Consider the following 25,073-nt stretch of genomic DNA (forward strand, 5'->3'; position numbering starts at 1 on the left):
TAGTGTGTTTTCAGAACTGGCTCACCGCACGTCTAGAAGCTCTGGCACCACCTCGCCAGGTCAGATCAGAACTGGCACGAGCATCCGCTCCGTGGTTCTCAGTTACACTGGCTGGTAAGAGAAGGCACTGCAAGAAGCTGGAGAGAATCTGGCGGAGGCAGTATGACACATCTGCTAAGCAGTCTTATAGAGAAGCAGTGAAGGAATATCATAGGGAGATTATTGCAGAGAAAAAATCCTTTTTAGCTAAAAGGATTGAGGAAGCAGACAACTCCTGCAAAGAGATCTTTAAGATTGTAAAAGAATTTATCTCTCCCTCCTGCTGTACTCCGACGTCTGTCTTTTCGGAACCATGGATTATGGAGCTTGCAGCATTTTTTTCCAATAAAATTCGTACCATCCAGTCGGCCTTGAAAGGAGCCCATAACATCTCGGATTGTGGCTCTGTGGCTGACGGCTCTCTTAATCCCTGGACATATTCATCTGTATCGGACACAAATACTCCTATTCTTGACTGCTTCCCTGTTTTAGAGCTTCAGGCTTCGCTTGACCTCTTGTCCAACTTGAAATCCGGCTCTCCACTTGACCCTTGCCCTGCCAAGTGTCTTGCGACCTTGGCGCCTGCTCTTAACTCTATTATCAATCCTATGATTAATTTATCTTTGAGCTCGGGAAAAGTCCCCTCATCTTGGAAGCAGGCCCTTGTTCTCCCCCTTATTAAAAAGCCGAATGCAGATGCCAAATTGCACTCCAACTATAGGCCAATCTCCTTGTTGCCCGCTCTGGCCAAAATAGCGGAAAAGCATGCACATACCACCTTAACCAGCTTTCTAGAGGTTAATTCCTTATTACATCAGTCTCAGTCTGGGTTTAGATCTAACCTGAGTACAGAAACCGCTCTACTCGAGGTGACGGAGGCTGTGAAGGAAACTCTAGACAGGGGTGGAAAGGCCTTGCTCATCATGCTTGATTTGTCGGCGGCCTTCGACACCGTTCCCCACGACCTTCTCCTGATAAGACTCTGGGAGATTGGCCTGAGGGGAACGGCCGACCGCAGACAAACAATCTGGGCCCCCCCTTCGCCGCCCCTATGCCGCAGCTTGAGGTTGGGGTCCCGCAGGGTTCCATACTCAGCCCCTCCCTTTTTAACATCTTTATGTCACCATTGGCGGCACGGGTGGAGGAGCTAGGGGCTCAGATCGTGTCCTATGCGGACGATACACAGCTCCTGTTCACTTGTGACAGGGGCTGTGATTTCGACGGAGTGGCCATCCGGAAGTGTCTGGAGTTTGTGTTTGATTGGTTCGGGAAAAGCGGCCTCAAATGCAACTCAGACAAATCCGATATATTGTTTTTTGGTTGTCCTGCAGACCCAAGATGGAGGCACTGGTGGCCTTCGACCATGTTCCCCCCTGCCAGCGATTCTGCTACAGCTAAGAACCTGGGCATGTTGGTTGATAACACTCTTTCCTTCACGGCCCAGGTAGCTGGCCTGACGGGGAAGTGCTTTGCCATCTTAAGGATGTTAAGAAAGTTTCTGCCGTATCTATCTTTGGAGCACAAGAAGATTACGGTGCAGACCCTGATAGGGTCACCCTTGGACTATGCCAACATCCTCTATCTGGGTCTTCCTGAATATCTGCTGCCCCGCCTGCAGATAGTCCAAAATTCGGCAGCCAGGGCAATCTTTGGTCTTACCAGAAGGGCCAGGGCGAGCAACCTCCTTGTGACTCTGCACTGGCTGCCGATTCGTAAGCGCATCGCTTTTAAGACCTTAACTACAGCCTTTAAGGCGCTTCACAATTTCGGCGCTGGTTATTTGCAGAAAAGGGTCAACTTCTATCTACCATCTAGACCCTTGAGGTCGGCTGCCCAGGCCAATGCCATCGTGCCGGCAGTGAGACGGGTGCGCTGTGGAGGTCGCTCTTTTAGCTACCTTGCCCCCCGTCTCTGGAACAACCTGCCCCTGACGTTGCGAACGTGCTCCAATTTGTCTGCTTTTAGAAAGGGACTTAAAACCTATCTCTTTGCCCTGTAAGCTGTTTTGTGGTTTTTTTTGTGCCGTAGGGCTGTTTTTGTTAGTTGCTGGTGTTTGTGTGAGGATCTATAGCGCCGGGACGCTCTTTGAGCAGCTGAGCGCTTTACAAAACCCCCAGTAACATAACATAACATAACATAAAGAATTATTAAAGAATTACGATTTGCAACTTCATGTGTGCTGCATTGTGCAGCACACATGGAGTTGCAAATCGTCATTTCTTTAATGATTCTTTATGTGTAGAAAGGGATACATTCCCTGATGGAGCAAGGATTCACATATTCCGACACTTGCTTGTATTCAGCCCTCTCTAAATAACTTATAAAATATTAATCAACATGTTTTGTTTACTTTGATTGACGTGACGGCCAAAGTGTTGGGACGAGTGGTCCTTAACCGCCTTATGGACTGGGCCGATGACCACCAAATCTTCTCAGACATTCAGTACTGGTTTAGGGCAGGAAGATCAACAACGGACCAGTGCCTGTACCTCTACCTATTGGTGGCAAAATACACCTTAGCCAGTAACGAGGCAGTATACCTATAGTTTATGGACCTCACTGCAGCTTTCGATCACGTTAACAGAGAGAAGCTGTGGGCCCTGATGACCAGATTAGGGGTTGATGAGGGCCTGGTTAACATACTGAGAGCACTGCATTGGAACACTTCCGCTAAAGTGCGCTATAATTTGGAAGGGGGTACTACGGCTCCTTTCCCCTGTAACAGCGGGGGTTAGACAGGGATGCATTTTGGCCCCGTTTTTGTTTTCCTTACTGTTAGACCTGTCTGCTTCTGAGAGTCCCCTCACCATTATGATTTCTTTTGTTCCCCTGTACCTCCCAAAATTTGTCACTTTTTTTTGTCTGCCAGGACTTTTTATGTGTTGTTTCATGGGGTTAGATGTTCCTTGAAGCCCAGTTGCTCACCAGGTTTGTGGCACCTATTTACAAGACATGGTGAAACCGGTGGCATTACAAACTGGGGTTGTCAACCCAAAGATATGGCCCTAAAATGGTAGACACCCTTTTCCTTCATGTGAGTGACTCCCATTGGAGCCTTCATGAACCTTGACCTTTGGAGGTTTTGGCGCCCTTTGTTTAGCGCGCTCTTCTGACAAGAATTTCTTTATTTCCTCTCAGGTACACAAAATGGCTGCTTCAGAACCACAGTACGGTGGCTCTGTGTGGCCTAAATACACCTCCAAAGGGCCATGTCATTGTCATAGCCAGAGAAGGTTCTGAAACCTTCTGGCTCGTGTCAGCACCCCAGGGCACTGGCTATATAAGGCTCAGTCCCTGGCGGCCATTTTAGATTCTTTTGAGATTCCTTTTAGATTCCATACTTGACACCAGATTGACACCTGCCCTGTTGACCCCTGAGGTGGCTGGTAGCGCGGGCAGTAGAGTGGCAAAGGTCATTGGCATTGACCCTGACTGGCGTTCCAGTTATCCGCATTAGCGGTGACCTTGCGCCTACAGCGCCTGCCCAGCGAGTGCCTCATCATCCCCAAAGACTGTGGCCAATATCGTGTGCCTCCCCGCCCCCCGGTTGTGAATTGCGACAGACTTCACGAGTCGCGTGGCGAGAGCAAGTTCGCCGCGACCGCGATCTTCGACTGTGCCCCCCTTTGCGACAGGTGCCTCTCGATGGGAGCTCGTACGTCTCCGAGCCCCACCAGCGTAGAGCGCTTCCTGCGCGATCTGAAGGTGAGGTGGTGCGCCGGGGCGGGGAGCGCCAACCCTTGTTGGGCGGGACTAGCGTCCCTGCCACTCCCCAGTGACCCAGAAGTTGTGGCCGTGGGCGGGAACCACCCGGAACGCGGAAGTCAGAGGGAGGTCCGGTGAGCCCCTGAGAATCGTGCCGCTGGTGTGAGGAGTGCTGAGCCCTGACTGAATCGCTTTTCGATCACAGCCAACGTGAGGTGGGCCCGTTTCTTCAAGTAATGTGCAGCGTTGTGAAGGAACTGTGAACCGGTATTGTTTTCCCTAAGCGCGGAAGTTACGTGACCTCGCCGGCAGCCTGTTCGTCAGTCTAAAGACTTTGAACTGGTGCCGCCTGAGTGCAAGCGATGACAAAGCCCGTAGGCGCGTAGAGACTCCACCGGCAAGCAGAGATCCTATCCCGGTGGCAGCCGCGTGCAAATGAGATGTTCACTGTGTTTCCTTGCCTTTTTAGATACACGCGCGTACTCCTTGAATGAGCCTTAAAGAGTCCCAAAACGCATTCTGTGCCCAGAGAAGCCTGTATGCATTGTTATTGAAACCAACACAAACTGTAAGAATTATCTTTCCAAATTGAAACGTAATGCAAATGAAATGTTCCTAAAATATTTAATTGGTGGCAGCGATACCAGAATGAACATGTGTTTATTTATGTAAATGAACCAGTATTTATTCTGCTAGGCGAAAGTGATATATAATCTATTGATTTGTGATTTTGATTGCTGATAATATTTATTCCATTTATTGATGCTATTTATTCCTGATATTTATTCCATTTATTGATGCTATTTATTCTTGATATTATTTATGGAACTACTCATTACAGAATTGAAGCCCTGAAATGTGTGACTAAAAGAAATGTATATGTGCTATCTCAATCATCCCTATTTACAGATAATTTTTACATAAAGGAAACATATTTATCTACAGCAGTGGTGTGGTGTCCTTCTTTTTGGTGTGGCTGCACAGGGGGTTATTTTTGGTCAAAGCCGGCTTAACACTACAGCCTTCACTCGCCTTGTCACTTGTGCCAAGCTACCCCCTTTGTGCTGGGCTTGCCCATCGCAGGTCCAACATAAAATTGGTGCTCAGCGGGTGGGATTGCGAGCCGGGCTTGTTTTGTACCCCATAATAATTCAGTGTGCACCACAGGTACACACCCGGAGTTTTCTCCTAGCGGCCCTCAAATTCAACGTTTTGCTTTTTCCAAATTCTTTCCTGGAGGTGGGTGGAAGTGACCCTCAAAATTCTTATCCTGGTCACCTACTTCGGGGTGGTTGTCCACACTTTTCACTGACAAGATGGAATTCGAGATGTCAGAGCTGGAGACCTATACAGTGGCACAGCTCAAGGATTTCTGTCAGGAGAGGGGAGTGTTTGTCAGGCGAGGGGCCAAAAGAGAGGAGCTCCGTACTAGTCTGCGAGCATGGGTGGAAGCACACACGGAGGGAACGGTGGAGGAGGAGGAATCGGACAGAGGTACTGTCATTGATAGGACTGCGGAATGTCTCCCGGGGGTGGGTGAGATGTCAATCAGCCCCAAGGTAACCTCACGGGAGGGCAGCAGTGTGTCATCGAGAGGGAGACCGAGTTAGCTGACAGGAGAGAGGAAAGACTGTTAAGGTGGGAAATAGCAAAAATGGAGTTGGAAGAAAGGAGGGAGGGGAGGAGGTTGGAACATGAGTCCAAGCTGAAGATGGAAGGGAAAAGAATGGAACATGAGTTCAAGCTACGAGAACTCGACTTCCAGGCCCATAACATCACTCCGAAAGGTGTCGAGTCAAAGGAATTTGCCAGGGAGTCCAGGCCCCATTTACCCAAGGACGTAGTCGCCAGTTATACCGCTGGAGACGACATAGCCAAGTGGCTGGCAGCCTATGAGGTCTCCTTAAGAGCCCATGGGATCCATGAGAAGCATTGGGGTGGTGGATTATACCGGTACTTGCCTCCGACAGGTAGGGATGCCCTGTTGGCCTTAGACCGGGAGGAACAGGTAAATTACCCCGCCATGAAGGTGGCGCTCATCAGAAAGTTTGGGTTGACCCCCGAGAAATACCGGCAAAGGTTTAGGGGCAGCCACAAACTGAGCTCACAGAATTGGGTTGACTTCCTGGATTTTGCCAAGAAAGCCCTGGATGGGTGGGTCCAAGGTAATGAGGTGGAGGACTATCGAGTGTTGTACGACCTAATACTCAAGGAACATCTACTCGAGAAATGTCTTCCTGAGCTGAGGCAACACCTGGTAGACAACAAACTTACTTGCCCCCGTAAGCTTGCTGAGGAGGCGGACATTTGGGCAAGTACCCGAGTGTCCACGAAGGGGACGGAAGGAGATTCTCAGAAGTCCGGACAGGGCGCTTCCCAGAAGAAAGAGGGGGGAGATAACAAGAAACAGGAGTTCTCCAAAGGCCCCCAAAATACCTTTAAGGGGAAAAGTTTCTTCTCCACTTCTAAGGCTAACCCGCAGAAGAACCCTAATCCTGGCCAGAGTCAGCAGCCAGGGGTTATCCATTGCTTTGAGTGCGGTGGTATTGGACATTATAAGGGAGACGTGAAATGCCCAAAGAGACCACCCCCTCCCACTGGAGGAAAGGCCCCGGGAGTCGCTAGTGTAGCGCTCGGGGAGGAGATGCCCTTAGTTAAGGGGAGGGAGTGGGCGGGTATCACCTTAGTGTCCCTGGGTGATCGGGAGATGGTTCCAAAGATCCTGGTGCCCTCAAATACTACCAAGTATGGGCAATGGGTCACCATCAATGGCCATAGAGGGGAAGCTCTGAGAGATACAGGAGCCAGTATGACTATGGTAAGGAGCCATCTGGGGTCCTCAGAGCAGGTGATTCCAGGCGTATTTCATCCAGCCGCGATGGCTGACGGCAGAATGGGCCACTATCCTGTGGCCGAGGTTCCCTTTGAGTGGGGAGGGGTTGCAGGTTCACTTCGAGTTGCCGTAAGCCCCGCCGTGCCAGTTGATTGTCTGCTGGGTAATAATATGGAGCACAATGCTTGGAAGGACGTGGAATACCGGACTCATACTGAGATGCTGGGTACACCTGCTTGGGCCTGTGTGAGTACCAGGTCTGCGGCTGCTCGGGAGGAGAAGTCGCGTGGGTTGGAGCCTGGAACAATGGCCCACCCAGCTGCTGATGAGGGAGCGTCTCGAGGACAGGAGGAGCCTGCCTCGATGTCTATGCCCCGTGAGACGGATAGGCCACCTGTGGAGGTGGACCCGGAGTCCGCGGAGGAGGACATAGTTCCGTTGGAGGACTTGCCTATCCCCGCTGAGTGGCGAGTGGAAGGGGGACCATCCAGGGAGGAACTAAGCAAGGGACAGAGGGAATGTCCCACCCTCGAGGGTCTGAGGCAACAGGCTGAAGCCCAGGCAGCAGGTAACGAGTCTGGGAACTATCGTGTTTACTTGGAGGATGGTCTCCTCTACAGTGAACCCAGGGCACCAGTGCACGGATTGTCACAGGCCCTGGTAGTCCCACAGTGTTACCGAGCCTTCCTATTAGAGTTGGCTCATGAGATTCCCTTGGCAGGACACATGGGTCAGGACAAGACTTTTGCCCGGCTTGTCCCCCACTTTTATTGGCCTCGAATGAGGGTGGCGTCCGACGCATACTGTCGGTCGTGCGTGTCATGCCAAGCCAGTGGGAAAACAGGGAGGAAGCTGAAAGCTCCCCTGGAACCACTTCCCGTCGTTGGCCCCCCCTTTGAAAGGGTGGGCATCGACATTGCTGGGCCCCTAGATCCACCGACATCATCCGGTCACAGGTTTATCCTGGTACTGGTGGATCACGCCACGAGGTATCCAGAGGCAATTCCTCTGAAAACCATTACTGCACCGGTAGTGGCGAAGGCCCTGATGGGGATCTTTACCCGAGTGGGATTCCCCAAAGAAGTTGTGTCTGACAGGGGGACCAACTTCATGTCAGCGTATATGCGGGCCATGTGGAAGGAGTGTGGAGTGACCTACCAGTTCACCACTCCTTATCACCCACAGACCAATGGTCTCGTGGAAAGGTTCAACCAAACCTTGAAGGGTATGATCAGAAGTCTACCCGAAAGCCTGCGGAGGAAATGGGACGTCCTCCTACCCTGTTTGCTCTTTTCCTAGGGGAAAGTGCCACAGAAGGGAGTGGGCTTCAGGCCCTTCGAGCTTTTGTACGGCACCCTGTACGTGGACCTCTCAGCCTGGTGAGGGACTCCTGGGAAAAATTTCCCCGGAAAGTTCCCCAGGATGTGGTGAGCTACATGCTGGCCTTCCGAAGCCAAATGGCTAAGTTGTGGAAGCAAGCTTCTGACAACTTGGAAGCCAGCCAGGCAGTCATGAAAGCGTGGTATGACCACAATGCTCACCCAGTGGAGTTGGAGCCTGGACAGAAGGTGTGGGTGATGGAGCCTGGAGAGCTGAGCGCCCTCCAGGACCGATGGACAGGCCCTTACGAGGTGTTGGAAAAGATGGGCAAAACTACCTATCTGGTGGACATGAAAACCCCTCGGCACCCGCATCGGGTGTTACATGCCAATCGCCTCAAACCCCACTTTGAGAGGCCCGAAGTCATGTTGGTTATGGTGACTGACGGTTCAGAGGAAGAGGACACTGAGCCTCTCCCTGACCATTTTGCGTCTCAAGAAAAGGATGGGTCGGTGGAGGGAGTGAAACTCTCACCATCCCTGACTCCTGAGCAGCAGGAGGAATGTCGCCAGGTCTTGGGATCATTCGCTCCTCTGTTCTCCCTTGTCCCGGGCAAGACCCACCTGTGTACCCATGACGTGGACACTGGAGACAGCCCACCTGTGAAGTCGAAGTCTTACCGGCTGTCTGACAAGGTGAAGGCCAGTATCCAAAGCGAGGTAGCTAAGATGCTGGAACTAGGAGTCATTGAACATCAAGTAGCCCTTGGTCTAGCCCGGTGGTATTGGTTCCCAAAGCTGCCCCACCTGGCGCCACACCAGAATTGCGATTCTGTGTGGACTACCGAGGACTAAATTCAGTAACCAAGACCGATGCTCATCCAATCCCTCGGGCGGATGAACTAATTGACCGGTTGGGAGCTGCCCAATATCTCAGTACCATTGACCTTACTGCAGGGTACTGGCAGATTCCCATGACTGATGGAACCAAGGAAAGGTCAGCCTTCTCCACACCTGATGGACACTACCAGTTCTGCGTCATGTCCTTTGGGCTCAAGAACGCTCCTGCCACTTTTCAGCGGCTGGTGAACACGATCCTCACCGGGATGGAGTCATTCTCTGCTGCTTACTTGGATGACATCGCTGTCTTCAGTAACAGCTGGGAGGATCATTTGCAGCATTTGCAAGCCGTTCTCCAGGCCCTGGAACGGGCTGGCTTGACGATCAAGGCCAGCAAATGTCAGATTGGACAGGGGTCGGTAGTGTACTTAAGTCACTTGGTGGGCAGGGGAACGGTGCGGCCCCTTCAGGCGAAAATTGAGGCAATCATGGCCTGGAAACCCCCCAAGACCCAGACTGAGGTCCGAGCCTTCCTGGGCCTCACAGGTTACTACAGACGATTCGTAAAGGGGTATGGCTCTATCGTGGCACCCCTTACAGAACTCACAGCCAAAAAGCAACCCGGGAGAGTCATCTGGACGGAGGCTTGCCAGCGAGCCTTCGACACTCTGAAACAAGCATTGTGTAAAGCTCCAGTCCTGAAGGCTCCAGATTTTTCGAAAGAGTTCATTGTCCAGACAGATGCATCCGACATTGGCATTGGGGCGGTGTTATCGCAACTCAATGAAGAGGGTCTGGATCAACCCGTGGTCTTTCTGTCACGAAGACTGCTTCCCCGGGAACAGAGATGGAGTACCATTGAGCGGGAAGCCTTTGCGGTGGTCTGGGCACTGAAGAAGCTGCGACCATACTTGTTTGGTTCACACTTCCTTGTTCAGACAGACCACCGACCCCTTCGTTGGCTCATGCAAATGAAGGGGAAATACCCCAAACTGTTGAGGTGGTCTATCTCCCTACAGGGAATGTACTTTCGGGTGGAATACCGGCCCGGAGTTGACCACGCCAATGCAGACGGTCTCTCCAGGTATTTCCGCCTTAGTGTTGAGGACTGCCATGGGGTTGGGTAGTTCTCCCCACTTTCAGCTGGGGGGGACGCGTGTTAGACCTGTCTGCTTCTGAGAGTCCCCTCACCATTATGATTTCTTTTGTTCCCCTGTACCTCCCAAAATTTGTCGCTTTTCTTTGTCTGCCAGGACTTTTTATGTGTTGTTTCATGGGGTTAGATGTTCCTTGAAGCCCAGTTGCTCACCAGGTTTGTGGCACCTATTTACAAGACATGGTGAAACCGGTGGCATTACAAACTGGGGTTGTCAACCCAAAGATATGGCCCTAAAATGGTAGACACCCTTTTCCTTCATGTGAGTGACTCCCATTGGAGCCTTCATGAACCTTGACCTTTGGAGGTTTTGGCGCCCTTTGTTTAGCGCGCTCTTCTGACAAGAATTTCTTTATTTCCTCTCAGGTACACAAAATGGCTGCTCCAGAACCACAGTACGGTGGCTCTGTGTGGCCTAAATACACCTCCAAAGGGCCATGTCATTGTCACAGCCAGAGAAGGTTCTGGAACCTTCTGGCTCGTGCCAGCACCCCAGGGCACTGGCTATATAAGGCTCAGTCCCTGGCGGCCATTTTAGATTCTTTTGAGATTCCTTTTAGATTCCATACTTGACACCAGATTGACACCTGCCCTGTTGACCCCTGAGGTGGCTGGTAGCGCGGGCAGTAGAGTGGCAAAGGTCATTGGCATTGACCCTGACTGGCGTTCCAGTTATCCGCATTAGCGGTGACCTTGCGCCTACAGCGCCTGCCCAGCGAGTGCCTCATCATCCCCAAAGACTGTGGCCAATATTGTGTGCCTCCCCGCCCCCCGGTTGTGAATTGCGACAGACTTCACGAGTCGCGTGGCGAGAGCAAGTTCGCCACGACCGCGATCTTCGACTGTGCCCCCCTTCGCGACAGGTGCCTCTAGATGGGAGCTCATACGTCTCCGAGCCCCACCAGCGTAGAGCGCTTCCTGCGCGATCTGAAGGTGAGGTGGTGCGCCGGGGCGGGGAGCGCCAACCCTTGTTGGGCGGGACTAGCGTCCCTGCCACTCCCCAGTGACCCAGAAGTTGTGGCCGTGGGCGGGAACCACCCGGAACGCGGAAGTCAGAGGGAGGTCCGGTGAGCCCCTGAGAATCGTGCCGCTGGTGTGAGGAGTGCTGAGCCCTGACTGAATCGCTTTTCGATCACAGCCAACGTGAGGTGGGCCCGTTTCTTCAAGTAATGTGCAGCGTTGTGAAGGAACTGTGAACCGGTATTGTTTTCCCTAAGCGCGGAAGTTACGTGACCTCGCCGGCAGCCTGTTCGTCAGTCTAAAGACTTTGAACTGGTGCCGCCTGAGTGCAAGCGATGACAAAGCCCGTAGGCGCGTAGAGACTCCACCGGCAAGCAGAGATCCTATCCCGGTGGCAGCCGCGTGCAAATGAGATGTTCACTGTGTTTCCTTGCCTTTTTAGATACACGCGCATACTCCTTGAATGAGCCTTAAAGAGTCCCAAAACGCATTCAGTGCCCAGAGAAGCCTGTATGCATTGTTATTGAAACCAACACAAACTGTAAGAATTATCTTTCCAAATTGAAACGTAATGCAAATGAAATGTTCCTAAAATATTTAATTGGTGGCAGCGATACCAGAATGAACATGTGTTTATTTATGTAAATGAACCAGTATTTATTCTGCTAGGCGAAAGTGATATATAATCTATTGATTTGTGATTTTGATTGCTGATAATATTTATTCCATTCATTGATGCTATTTATTCCTGATATTTATTCCATTTATTGATGCTATTTATTCTTGATATTATTTATGGAACTACTCATTACAGAATTGAAGCCCTGAAATGTGTGACTAAAAGAAATGTATATGTGCTATCTCAATCATCCCTATTTACAGATAATTTTTACATAAAGGAAACTTATTTTCTACAGCAGTGGTGTGGTGTCCTTCTTTTTGGTGTGGCTGCACAGGGGGTTATTATTGGGTCAAAGCCGGCTTAACACTACAGCCTTCACTCGCCTTGTCACTTGTGCCAAGCTACCCCCTTTGTGCTGGGCTTGCCCATCGCAGGTCCAACACTTACATATTAATAATTTAGATCAGGCATTAGGAAAACTAAAAGTAGATTCCCCCCGAGTAGGTTCCCGCCCTGTTCCTGTGTTGTTGTACGCATATGATACGGTGTTTTTCGCCCCCACTCCTAATGGACTCCAGCGTCTGATAGACAGGTTTGTCAGTTTTATGGATACCATAGACTTGTCGGTAAACCTGGCGAAGTCCTATGTCATGCTGACAGGATCCAAACCCTGCAAGAAGTTCACCTACAGAATAGGCACACACAAATTAGGGCCAGTACAGACATTCCCTTACCTGGGTTTGTTATTTGATGGGCTTTTAAATTTAAAATGTTTAATTGAAGAGCAGTGTTCCAAACTAGTGGCCTCGACTGGGGCGATAATGAACCATGGACACAGGCTGGGTCGGTGGTCCCCTGAACAAGTCATGAACTTGTACAGCTCAATTTGTTGCTCAAAGGTGGTTTATGGGTCCGAAGTTTGGGGTTTTGTAAGCACCCAGCAGTTACAGGTAGAGGAGAACAAATATTTGAGAAAGGTGCTCAAAACCCCACAAAGTACTCCTGCATACATTATCCATGAAGAACTAGGAAGAGTATACATTGAGGACCTGATAAAGGTCAGACCCCTCATGGCCTGGCTTAAGATTTGGACCAACACTGAGGCTGACCTGAGCAGACAAATTATCAGAGACTGTATAAAAAAGGGACTAAGGAATGTGTATTCCCTGGCTAAAATACGTGAAGTCCACACTTGAGGGAATCGGCTGTAAGGATTTTTTTACTAATCCTACGGAAATTATCCCCCAAGATAAACTTAGAGTTAAAAGAGTTTTCTTGGACTTGGTAGCTTCACGTAGAGCGTCTGTAGAAGGAAGTAAAACCTCAGTCTGTGCCTATAGAATGGTGAAAACAGAGGATGGAATGGAACCTTACCTCGCTCTTATGTACAATGCACAGGTCAGATTTTTAATTACTCGTTTTAGGCTCAACCTTTTACATCACCTACTGGCTGATCCACCAGGTTTTACTTTAAATGTTGAGCAGAAGGGTTCCTGCGGCTGCGACAATAGGTCTCCGCAGGATACCCTTCATTTTGTATTATTATGCCCATTTTATGTTTTACCCAGGCGCAGTTTTCTTGTAGGAATTTCAAAACAGGCAAAGTGTAAACATGCCAAGGTCGCCTTATTATTCTTGCAAAGGGCTAACGATCCTTATACTCTGCTTTGTATCATGAATTTTATTAAGGTTGCTTTAAGGTTAAGGAATTCAAGAGGGCGGTGTTGAATGCATTTTCGGTCAATTGTCTCCAACCATTGTGCTATGAATTGTATTTTATTGATTTTAACTGTATAATATATACTTTTATGGTATTTTTTAAATACCGAATAAAGATTTATTGTATTGTATTGTAATCAACATGTTTTGTTTACTAATATTTACATTTCACGACATTTCTAGTATCTAGGGGAAGGTTTTCAATGTGCTTTCACTAACAGTAACTCTAATGCATTAAAATGGCCGCCGAAAACGCAGGAAACCTTCTGCGCATGTGCCTGTCACATCCACGTGGCATGACGTATCTCTCTGCTTGGTGGGAAAACTTTGCTTCTGCGCACTAATGCCAGAAATGGCTGTTTCAAATTTCACATGCTAATGCTTATGCTGCAGCTTGTACTAAACTTGCTCTTCCTGCTTAATCATTAACGCACAAGTTAATATAAAGTAATGGGAATAGAGTAGAGATAAATAGTATACAGTGCATTCATTTATTTCTGTATTCTAATATGTTTCTTTTTGACTTTGCTACTAGCTCGTCCTTTGGGCCTGACCCCTGATATATCTTCCATCTTGGATGACTCCGCACATGCGCACCCTGACTCTGAATTTGCTGAAGCATTGGCATTGAACCCCTGCCAGCTCACTTCTTACCCACGATGTGCCTGGGAACCTGCTCATCTGACCTCTACAAACATTGTTGGGTAAAATAAAATCATGGGAAAATAAAATTGTGGGTGGGGATTCAATCAATATAGTTCAAATTGAAATTACATCATCTTAGTATGGTGTGATGACCTCTCCTCGTCTTTCCAACTAATCACTGAAGGGGAACTCATAGATTTGCAACATTTAGGGGTGGTACATTGCCCTCGAAACGGTACAACTAAGGTAGGCTCAGATAGAGAAATTGTCCGACTTGTTCGAATAGCTGACCTGTCACTGACCCAACGCACTCAATAGGCGACGAGAGCAGAGGTGCTGGCGGAGCTCTGTATCAGAAGAATCGATTACCCAATCGGGGTATTAATTGGCTTTCCTAGAGATAGGGGTGTGACGCTGGTGTTGCACTTAGCTGAGGTCACCTGTCAAGATCTGCACCTGTCTTTTCCCATGGGCACCTAATTAGTCGGGAGCCTGGTCCTGGTTCGTATTTTGTCCCAGCCCGTGGCCAGTATTGGTCATTGCAACATTCTAGGTAAATAGAATCAATGTGATATGTCCTTGTGCTATTTCCTTTTCTTACCGTTCCCAGGTACCTTTGTCTAAAGGGGTTACTGTGATTTCTTACAAACTTTATGTCCTGCTGGTTATATTCTGGCTTGTAAAATTTATGGTCACAAGATTGTGGCCCTTTTCATTTGACTCAGAAAATCTATCATAGATAAAGGTTTTTAAACTTTCCCTGAGTCTGTGGTTATTATAAAAAAAAGTAAATGTGTTTAAATATTACCTGTTTATGCTAACTCCCTGATCCACAGGACTTATAGTAAGGTGACAAGGATTGGTCAGTCATGAGTTACAGGTATAAATCCTAAATCGGACCTCTGGGCAAACTGATAGAGTAATTAAATAAGTAAATTGGAACTACTAGTTCAATGTGTGAATGTTGTATGGGCCCAAGGTGAGTATGGTAAAACTGAGCTAGTTGGTCCCTGCGCGCTCTATCACCAGCATAGGCACCCTTGCAAGGGTGCCTGCTTTGAGGGTTGATTGTTCATGTGCGGTAATGTATCCCTTCCTGCACATAAAGAATTATTAAAGAATTACGATTTGCAACTTCATGTGTGCAGCATTGTGCAGCATACAAGGAGTTGCAAATCGTCATTTCTTTAATGATTCTTTATGTGTAGGAAGGCATACATTTCTGCACATAAACAATCATTCAGGGTGTTTTGCTGTTTCTATGTTTGCTGCACATTGCAGCACACATAGTAAAATAAGGCAGAGCCCCTATCGCCACGGGAAGTGACGCTTCAGTGGCGATAGGACAGTGGTTCCTAATCTGTGTGCTGCAGCACCTCGGTGCGCCGCACACCAAGCACGCAGTTTGAGGAGCCACTATTGTAACGTTTCATACGAGGCTGGTGGACTTTTTTTTAACCCCTTCCGCGCTCATGACGAGCTCAGCTCGTCATGAGTGACGACGCTCGTACACTCATGACGAGCTGAGCTCGTCATGTAACGCGGTTTTTAAAAAAACGCAGCGCGCAGCGGGAAAACCGCTAGCGCGCATGCGGTTAAGAAAGCTAGAGTTACGTATAGGTTATCTAAATGATACACACACAGAAATATGTGCAGGCACATCTTTTTGCGAACATAAAAAACATCTTTCATGATTTAACTTGTCAAAAGCCTATATGTGCACGTGAGCTAAGGTTACATACGAAAAAAGCCTTGAGAATCAGGCTGTGTATGTTTCTGTAATTGCTGATATTTCACGTAGGCTATAAATTATATGCTTGTTAGCAGCCACCAGGTGGCAGCAGTGAATAATAATATTCTGAGTGTCTGGCAAACCAAAAGGGCACTCTTTTTGGGGAAGTAAGGGTTTTTCACCTTGAGCATAAACGTGGGTCTGAAGCCAGGTCTTCAGAGTTTGTGACGTATGATGCATGTGCTGGTTAGTGGTTGTAATGAAAATACAATACATTTATTGTGCATTGGCAGCTCACAGAGAAACATCTAACTATGTGGTGGCAAACTTTCGCTCTGTTAAAAATCTCCACATACAAAATACTTTGGCAGTGTTGTGATTTCTCAATAGTGCTGCCTCTAATCTTCGATTCAGAAAAGGGGGTGGTGATGAACAGAGTGCCTGAATTAGGCAGACCACTCTTACCCAGTCCAAAGATCAGGGCTTGATCCATCACCGTTTTTTAGCTCACTGCACCATCCCAGCTCAGAACTTGGCTATATGCAAATTAGTCTGTTCCTGTCCCAGTGCATGATGGGAACAGGGCAAACCAAACTACCAAGCCAATTCTTATACTGGGAAGGAAACAAGGTTCCGGGGACCGGTTTCTGCCATTTCAGGCGTCGTCGGCCCGGCTTGCTTGAATCCTGATGGTGCAATGAGCAAGGGACTCACATCTGAGTATACCCTTCCACGCTTATGGTGGACAAAATGATTCAGAAAAGGGGGTGGTGATGAACAGAGTGCCTGAATTAAGCAGACCACTCTTACCCAGTCCAAAGATCAGGGCTTGATCCATCACCGTTTTTTAGCTCACTGCACCATCCCAGCTCAGAACTTGGCTATATGCAAATTAGTCTGTTCCTGTCCCAGTGCATGATGGGAACAGGGCAAACCAAACTACCAAGCCAATTCTTATACTGGGAAGGAAACAAGCTTCCGGGGACCGGTTTCTGCCATTTCAGGCGTCGTCGGCCCGGCTTGCTTGAATCCTGATGGTGCAATGAGCAAGGGACTCACATCTGAGTATACCCTTCCACGCTTATGGTGGACAAAATGATTCAGAAAAGGGGGTGGTGATGAACAGAGTGCCTGAATTAAGGCAGGGACAGACTAATTTGCATATAGCCAGGTTCTGAACTGGGATGGTGCAGTGAGCTAAAAAACGGTGATGGATCAAGCGCTGATCTGTTTACTGGGTAGGAGTGTTCTGATTAACTCAGATATTCTGTCCATCACCACCCCCTTTTTGTAATTATTTTGGCCACCATGAGTGTGGAAGGGTATGCTCAGACATGAGTCCCTTGCTCATTGCACCATCAGGATTCAAGCAAGCCGGGCCGAAGACGGCTGTAATGCCAGAAACCGGTCCCCGGAAGCTTGTTTCCTTTCCAGTGAAGAATTGGCTTGGTAGTTTGGTCTGCCCTGTTCCCATGATGCACTGGGCCAGGGACAGACTAATTTGCATATAGCCAGGTTCTGAACTGGGATGGTGCAGTGAGCTAAAAAACAGTGATGGATCAAGCCCTGATCTGTTGACTGGGTAGGAGTGTTCTGATTAACTCAGATACTCTGTCCATCACCACCCCCTTTTTGTAATTATTTTGGCCACCATGAGTGTGGAAGGGTATGCTCAGACATGAGTCCCTTGCTCATTGCACCATCAGGATTCAAGCAAGCCGGGCCGAAGACGGCTGTAATGCCAGAAACCGGTCCCCGGAAGCTTGTTTCCTTTCCAGTGAAGAATTGGCTTGGTAGTTTGGTCTGCCCTGTTCCCATGATGCACTGGGCCAGGGACAGACTAATTTGCATATAGCCAGGTTCTGAACTGGGATGGTGCAGTGAGCTAAAAAACGGTGATGGATCAAGCCCTGATCTGTTGACTGGGTAGGAGTGTTCTGATTAACTCAGATACTCTGTCCATCACCACCCCCTTTTTGTAATTATTTTGGCCACCATGAGTGTGGAAGGGTATGCTCAGACATGAGTCCCTTGCTCATTGCACCATCAGGATTCAAGCAAGCCGGGCCGAAGACGGCTGTAATGCCAGAAACCGGTCCCCGGAAGCTTGTTTCCTTTCCAGTGAAGAATTGGCTTGGTAGTTTGGTCTGCCCTGTTCCCATGATGCACTGGGCCTGGGACAGACTAATTTGCATATAGCCAGGTTCTGAACTGGGATGGTGCAGTGAGCTAAAAAACGGTGATGGATCAAGCCCTGATCTGTTGACTGGGTAGGAGTGTTCTGATTAACTCAGATACTCTGTCCATCACCACCCCCTTTTTGTAATTATTTTGGCCACCATGAGTGTGGAAGGGTATGCTCAGACATGAGTCCCTTGCTCATTGCACCATCAGGATTCAAGCAAGCCGGGCCGAAGACGGCTGTAATGCCAGAAACCGGTCCCCGGAAGCTTGTTTCCTTTCCAGTGAAGAATTGGCTTGGTAGTTTGGTCTGCCCTGTTCCCATGATGCACTGGGCCAGGGACAGACTAATTTGCATATAGCCAGGTTCTGAACTGGGATGGTGCAGTGAGCTAAAAAACGGTGATGGATCAAGCCCTGATCTGTTGACTGGGTAGGAGTGTTCTGATTAACTCAGATACTCTGTCCATCACCACCCCCTTTTTGTAATTGCCTCTAATCTTCAACACTTTGGTGTTGAGAAACTGAAGAATGTTTCTCTGGGTGCAGAACTTGGGAATTTCCTTTAATACAGAATGAAAATGGATGCTTTACATTAACTTTAAAGAGCAAGCGCAGGTTTGATACAGACCACTTTCTTCATCGATATCTGTTTATGTAACTATCTGTATTTATTGTTTTCCTTCTCGAGTCAGTGTTTGTTGGACAGTGGTGATCAGACTGTCCAAGCTTTGGCCTTTCTGCAGAACGATGTTCACGTGTACCAATTGTAATTTCTGTGTTGTATGAGTCTCTGAAGGAGTAATACATGGATGTCGAGGTGCTGATTGCATGAAGAGATGGTGGTGTGCTTGCAAGTGAGGAGAGTTGTGTGATGGAGGGGGTCATACATGCGGTGCATGCAAGATGCAGCGGGGGACAGTGGACAGAACGAGGGAGATGGCATCTGGGTTGTGCAGATTGAGGATTTCGGATGCAGAGAGAGACAGGGTGTGGGTGGTTGGCAGTGAGAGACTACAGATAAGAGTAGTGTGGAAGGAGAACAGGAGAGATCGGATTGAGAGACTCTGGGTACCGCTGGGCCATTCACAGATCCTAGTGATGTTTGTTTTATAATCACATTTGATTATTCACAGCACAGTTGCTGTTGCTTATTTGGCTGGTACTGTTGACAGGGATTGGCAGAGCCCATGGGTCTGTCTTATTTTGAGCGTGTGTTCATTTTTTGTGATGTGTCTAGATATGATGGTGGAGAGTTCACAGAGAGTGCTCGGGTGCTGCTTGCTGCTTTAATTTACTTGCAGGAAGGTGCCACTCATTTATCTGTGCAGTGTCACTCACACACACTGGGGACACTGAATTCTAGAGGCTTCGCAACTATGCACCCATATGGCTCACTGGGCATATTTTGTGCTTTGTGATGGTGTGGGAATCTGGAGGACAAGGGGATGTGCGCACACATCACACATGCACAGGCATTGTGTTCGCCCTGCCTGGTTTTTTTAGGTCTCGGCTAAGCGCGCGGAAGCGCGTTCTCGCCGAGAACCTATTGTGGCCGTGTCTGCTTCCCAGGAGACAATCCTGGCCACGCGCATCCCCTTGGTGGCAATTTGAAACTGCCAAGCGCACGCGAACGCGTGCTGTGGCCAGGCGCTGTCTCCTGGGAAGCTCAAAACACCATACACGCATGCGCATACACACAGACACACACACAAGGGCACACGCACGCACATACATACAGAGACACCCCCCCCCCACACACACATACACACACGCGCGCACACACACACAAGTGCACTGAGGCGCCCCCTCCCCCGTCGCCGTCGCACACATACATACACACACGAGCATACACACACACACACACGAGTGCACCAAGCCCCCCCAGCCCTTTGGAACTTACCTGGCCAATCTCGAGGACTCTGCTCTCAACACGCGGCGCGCAACCTCCTGCTGGCGGCCCCGGGGCTCTCCACCGCTCACAGGAGCCCCGGGCCGCGAGACGCATTGACTCCGCCTGCCTCCTCTTCCGGTCCGGACGCGGCCCCGCCCCCGTCACAGGCGACCTTGCCTGACTTCCGGTGCGGCCGCGGCGGGATTCCGGGGGCATTTTCTGACAAGAGCACTTATCCATGCTGGCTGGACTTCATTTGATTCTTTTTGTTAACTGGCCCACGTTTAAATCAAGAGAGCAGCCTGCTAATTTGTAATTTGTAATTCTTGTGCGTCATTGCTCCTATGTTGATATCTATGGAAATGGGAGGTGGTCACTCACTTGTTTGCTGGACCTTACAGGTTATTCGTCTTTTTAGCAGGTCTTTACTTAAAAAGATATAGTGTAGAGTTGATATGTCTTTGAAATTGTGTATTGATTTGCACCCTTTGGTCCTTTCTAAATTGGATTATCTCAGGTCAAATTCTTTGAGGCAAGCTTGTAATAAGGTTTGTTGATGGTCGCCCTGGGTTGCCTAACACTGGCCCATGTCTCGGGTGTTAAAGACTCCAACCACTAAGCACTTGTGCATCAGTTGCTCATATAAGAATGTTTTTACTTGTTCAATGATGTTCTTGATTTTGGCCCTTTTTACATTACATTGAGCTATTGGCATTTTAAATGACAATGCCATTTATTTATATGTTTTAAAAACAAAACCATAAATAAAAATAATGTCATGAGCAATGCCAATGGCTCTAACTTTATCAATGCCGAGACCATTGCATTGTAAATGCTTGTTCCTACATTTAAAGAGCTTTATTTGAGGGGTAGATTTGGGAGCAGCATTGATGAAGGACACCACAAGGGATGGGGAAACACAGGGGAAATTCCAGATACTTGTTGCACGGGGAGAATGTGGGCGTTTAAAGATATCTGGTCAGTCAAAGTTGAGACAAGGACGGAGACTGCAAGATTTGTCAAGGCGCACCTTGAAAGGGCCACGATGGCCAGAAACACTTTACAGGTGGGGGAGGGCGGATTATTCGGGCTGCCTTGCTGATGCTGCACTGCATATTGATTGTAGTAGCTTTATCGGTGTCATCCCAGTTGTCTTCAGGGAGAAGGATGCAGGTCCTCCCAGGGCCAGGCTTGCATCCCCCCAACCACCAAGCAAGATGTGGGATGGTGGGGAGCCATGGCCAACAGTCCTTGGGTCAGGGGAGCTACGGACCGAAAACGTTTTGGAACCTTTTCATTACAACCACTAACCAGCACGTGCATCATAAGTCACACACTCTGAAGACCTGGCATCAGATCCACGTTAATTCTGTAGCTGAAAAACCCTTACTTTGCCCAAAAAGAGTGTCCTTCTGGTTTGCCAGACACTCAGAATATATTTATTTGCAGCTGCCAACTGGTGGCTGCTAACAAGCATATAATTTATAGCCTACATGAAACCTCAGCAATTACAGAAACATACAGAGTCTGATTCTCACTGCTTTTTCGTATGTAACCTGAGCTCACATGCACAAATAGGCTTTTCACAAGTTAAATCATGATAGATGTTTTTTATTGTTTGTATAAAGATTTGCCTGCACATATTTTCGCCTGTATATCATTTATATAACCTATACCTCTAGCTTTCTTTAAAAAAGTCCTCTAGTCATCGTATGAAATGCTACAGCAGTGGCTCCCCAAAGTGCATGCTTGGTGCGCGGCACCCGTGGCTACCTCTGATGGAGCACCGGGGTGCTGCAGCGCGCAGATTGTGAACCATTGTGCAATACATTTATTGTGGATTGGCACATCATAGAAAAGTATCAAACTATGTGTTGGCAAACCTTCGCTCTGTTAAAAATCTCCACATACAAAATACTTTGGTAGTGTTGTGATTTCTCAATAGTGCTGCCTCTAATCTGGAACACGTTGGTGTTGAGAAAGAAATGAGTTACTTACCTGTAACTGCAGTTATCCAGGATTGGTATCTTTCATAGATTCACATGCTTGAATCATTCCCCGTCGTCAAAGTGGGAGTCCCACGGTAATATAAATAAAGCAGCAATTAACAAGTCACATAGGCTATCATGGGGAGAACCATGCATTTAATAGCCTATCTACCTCCTTTTCTACAAAAAAGGACCAAACTTAAACATAACCAATCAGCAACCAGCATTCTCTAGATCCTTTCCAAGAGAGGCTGAGACCCTCAGATTTTCCAGAACAAGTGAGAACAGTAATACTGTAGTGTCAGAGCATCCTCTCTGGGGAGGAGGGTGAGTTGCATGTGAATCTATGAAAGATACCAATACTGGATAACTGCATAACTGCAGTTACAGGTAAGTAACTCATTTCTTATCCAGTATTGGGGTATTTTTCACAGATTCACATGCTTGAATCAGAATAGTAAGCAGTTACAAACATTTAGTAAGCACTTCTAGTGGATGGCGGGTAGTGCCAATAATACTTTCATATGTATGCACAAAAGGTATACGTTTTTAAAGTGCGGGTGCAGAGTAAAAGCATGTAAAAGGCATTTGACGTGCAATAAATATCTCTATTGTCAACACAAGTATATATAAATTCAAAATGTATCAAACACACATTTTTTACATTTTCTATTGATATTGACAATAGAATAGAAGTCCTCCACTTAAAGAAGCTCACAATATTGAAATAAGGTACGTAGAACTGCCTGTCCACTATTGCGTCAGCCCGCTCTGTTGACTCCAGGCAGTAATGCTGTGTGAATGTATGCATTGTTTTCCACGTTGCCGATCGGCATATTTTTTCCAGTGGCACACCAGGAAGCATGGCAATTGAAGTAGAGACTGCAAGGGTGGAGTGTGCTTTCACTGTCCTTGATAATGGTTTACCAGCCTTATCGTGGCAAAATTGAATTGTGGTTGCTATCCATCTTGCTATAGTAGTTTTAGAAACTGCAGTGCCTTGACAGCCTTGCACGTAGGCTACGAATAGTTGACCCATTTTGCGTATAGGCTTAGTCCTTTGCAGGTAGAATTTAAGACATCTTTTGGTGTCTAAAGTGTGTAGAGCTCGTTCCGCAGGCGTAGAAGGAGCCTGGAAGAAAGTCCTTAGAATGACCGATTCGTTCAGGTGGAACTGAGAGGGAACAGGTCTGGAAACAATGTATGACCAAAAAGTGACTCTGAAACAGTAGGATGTGTATGTGAACAAAAGTTGTTGAGAGTTGTAGGTAACCAAAAGCTAGAATGATTCCCATCAGACCACCTTCACGATGGAGTTAACGTCACGTGGGAATTACTGTACAATCCATACCTCACCTGAGCGTCTATATCTAGAGATAGCTGTGAGGTGAACTTTAACAGAGGAATATGCCAGCCCTGATTTTTTCAAGGATAGTAAGTATGGTAATATTTGTTCTGGAGCAGAGAGGTAAGGATGCACCTTATTACGCCGACACCATAGACAAAATCTTTTCCATTTCAGTCTGTACGTCATGCTGGTGCTTCCAGCACAGGACCTGGCGATAATGTCTGTGCACTCTTGCTCAATAGTTAGATCCTTAAATTAGAAGAATTCAGGAGCCACGCATGTAATTAAAGAGACGCTGGCTCCGGATGACATATCTAACCCTAGTTCCTGGTCAGTAGAGTTGGTGTTGGTAGAAGATGGATGGGTTGGGCTTCCGAGAAGAGGAGAAGCTTCGTGTACCAGTGTTGTCTGGGCCATCTGGGGGCTATTAGAAGAAGGCAGCAGTGTTCCACTTTCAGTTTCGTAAGGACCCTGGGTATCAGTGGAGTGGGAGGAAAAGCTAAAGCATATATCCCTGACCAACGCATTGAAAGAGCATTCCAGTGAGAGTTTGGGAGAGGGAATCTGCTTGCAAAGAATTCACATTTGGAATTGATTTGAGTCACAAACAGATCCAAGGCTGGTCTTCCCCACACTGAAAAGATCCTCTCCAGCTGTACTTATTCGAGCTCCCACTAGTAGCAGCTGTCTTTTTTTCTGCTCAGAGTGTCTGAGAGGGTTTTCGGAAGTCCTAGAACATGTTCCGCTGTCAAGGATATCCAGTGAAATGTTAGTGAGCTCCATAGCTGCTGGGCATCTTGCGCGATTTTGTTCCTCCTTGTTTGTTGATATAAAACATGCTTGTGGTGTTGTCCGTACGGACCAACACCAATGAACCTTTTATTTGAGGGACAAAAGCCTGCAGGGAGAGAAAAATGGCTTTTAACTCCAGCCTGTTTATGTGCATTTGACGCTTGGCCAAGGACCATCTTCCCTGGATCTGAAGGTCTTGAAGATGACCTCCCCAACCTTCCATGGAAGCATCTGTGGTGACTATTAATTTTGGGATCAACGGCAGAAAAGAGAGACCCTGAGACAGATGTGACTTCAGTGTCCATCATCTGAATGCATCATTCATGCGTGGGGTGATAGTTATCATGTCGTCGTAGGATCCCGTAGTTTGGATCCATTGAAATTGGAGTTCTTCTTGCAGAGGTCTCTTATGCAGACGAGCTAGCGGTACTAGGTCGATTGCTGAAGAGAGCATGCCCAGTAGAGATTTGTATGTTCTCACAGAAGTGCACTTTCTTCTGGAAAGTCTGAGAGCCAGAGCTTGCAATCGGTCTCACCTTTCCTGTGAGAGGGAAGCTTTGTTCTGAATGGTGTCCAAGTCGGCCCCTAAAAATGTCATTGTCTGACTTGGAGACCAATGATTTTTGTAGGTTTATCGAAAGGCTTAATTTGTGAAACAGGTCCACACCATCCTCTGTAGCAGCCTTCGCCAGACGAGCCAATGGAGCTTTCAGGAGCAAATCGTCTAAGTATGGAAATATTTGATGACCTTGGTTCCGTATAGTTGCTGCCACTGGGGCCAGACACTTCTTAAAAATCGGTGAAGCCAATTTGAGGCCGAAAGGAAGGTCTCAAAACTGATAGTGGGTACCAGCCACTGTGAATCTGAGGAATTTTCTGTGTTTGGGGTGAATAGGAACTTGAAAATAAGTATCCTCCAGATCCAATGAGGTCATGAAATCTCCGCTGTTGAGGCGCCGAAGGATGTCTGAGAGTGTGACCATTCTGAAGGTTTGATTTTTGAGGAATTTGTTTAGTTATCTGAGGTCTAAGATAGGTCTCCGCTCTCCCGATTTTTTGTGAATAAGGAAGAAACAGGAGTAGAAACCTTTCCTTCTCTGAAGTACAGGAACACTTTTTATTGCTCCTTTTTCTAGCATAATCTATGCTTCCTGAGTAAGTGAAGACGACGGGGGTGCGATCCTCTGGGTGGTGTGTTTGGTGAACGCTTGGTAACTTCTAGAGTGTGGCCATAAGATATGAGGTCCAATACCCACTAGTCTGTTGAAATATCGCACCAGTGACGGATATGGTTGGAAAT

The sequence above is a fragment of the Lissotriton helveticus genome, chromosome 6 (assembly GCF_964261635.1).
Source record: "Lissotriton helveticus chromosome 6, aLisHel1.1, whole genome shotgun sequence".
Classification (NCBI taxonomy): Eukaryota; Metazoa; Chordata; class Amphibia; order Caudata; family Salamandridae; genus Lissotriton; species Lissotriton helveticus.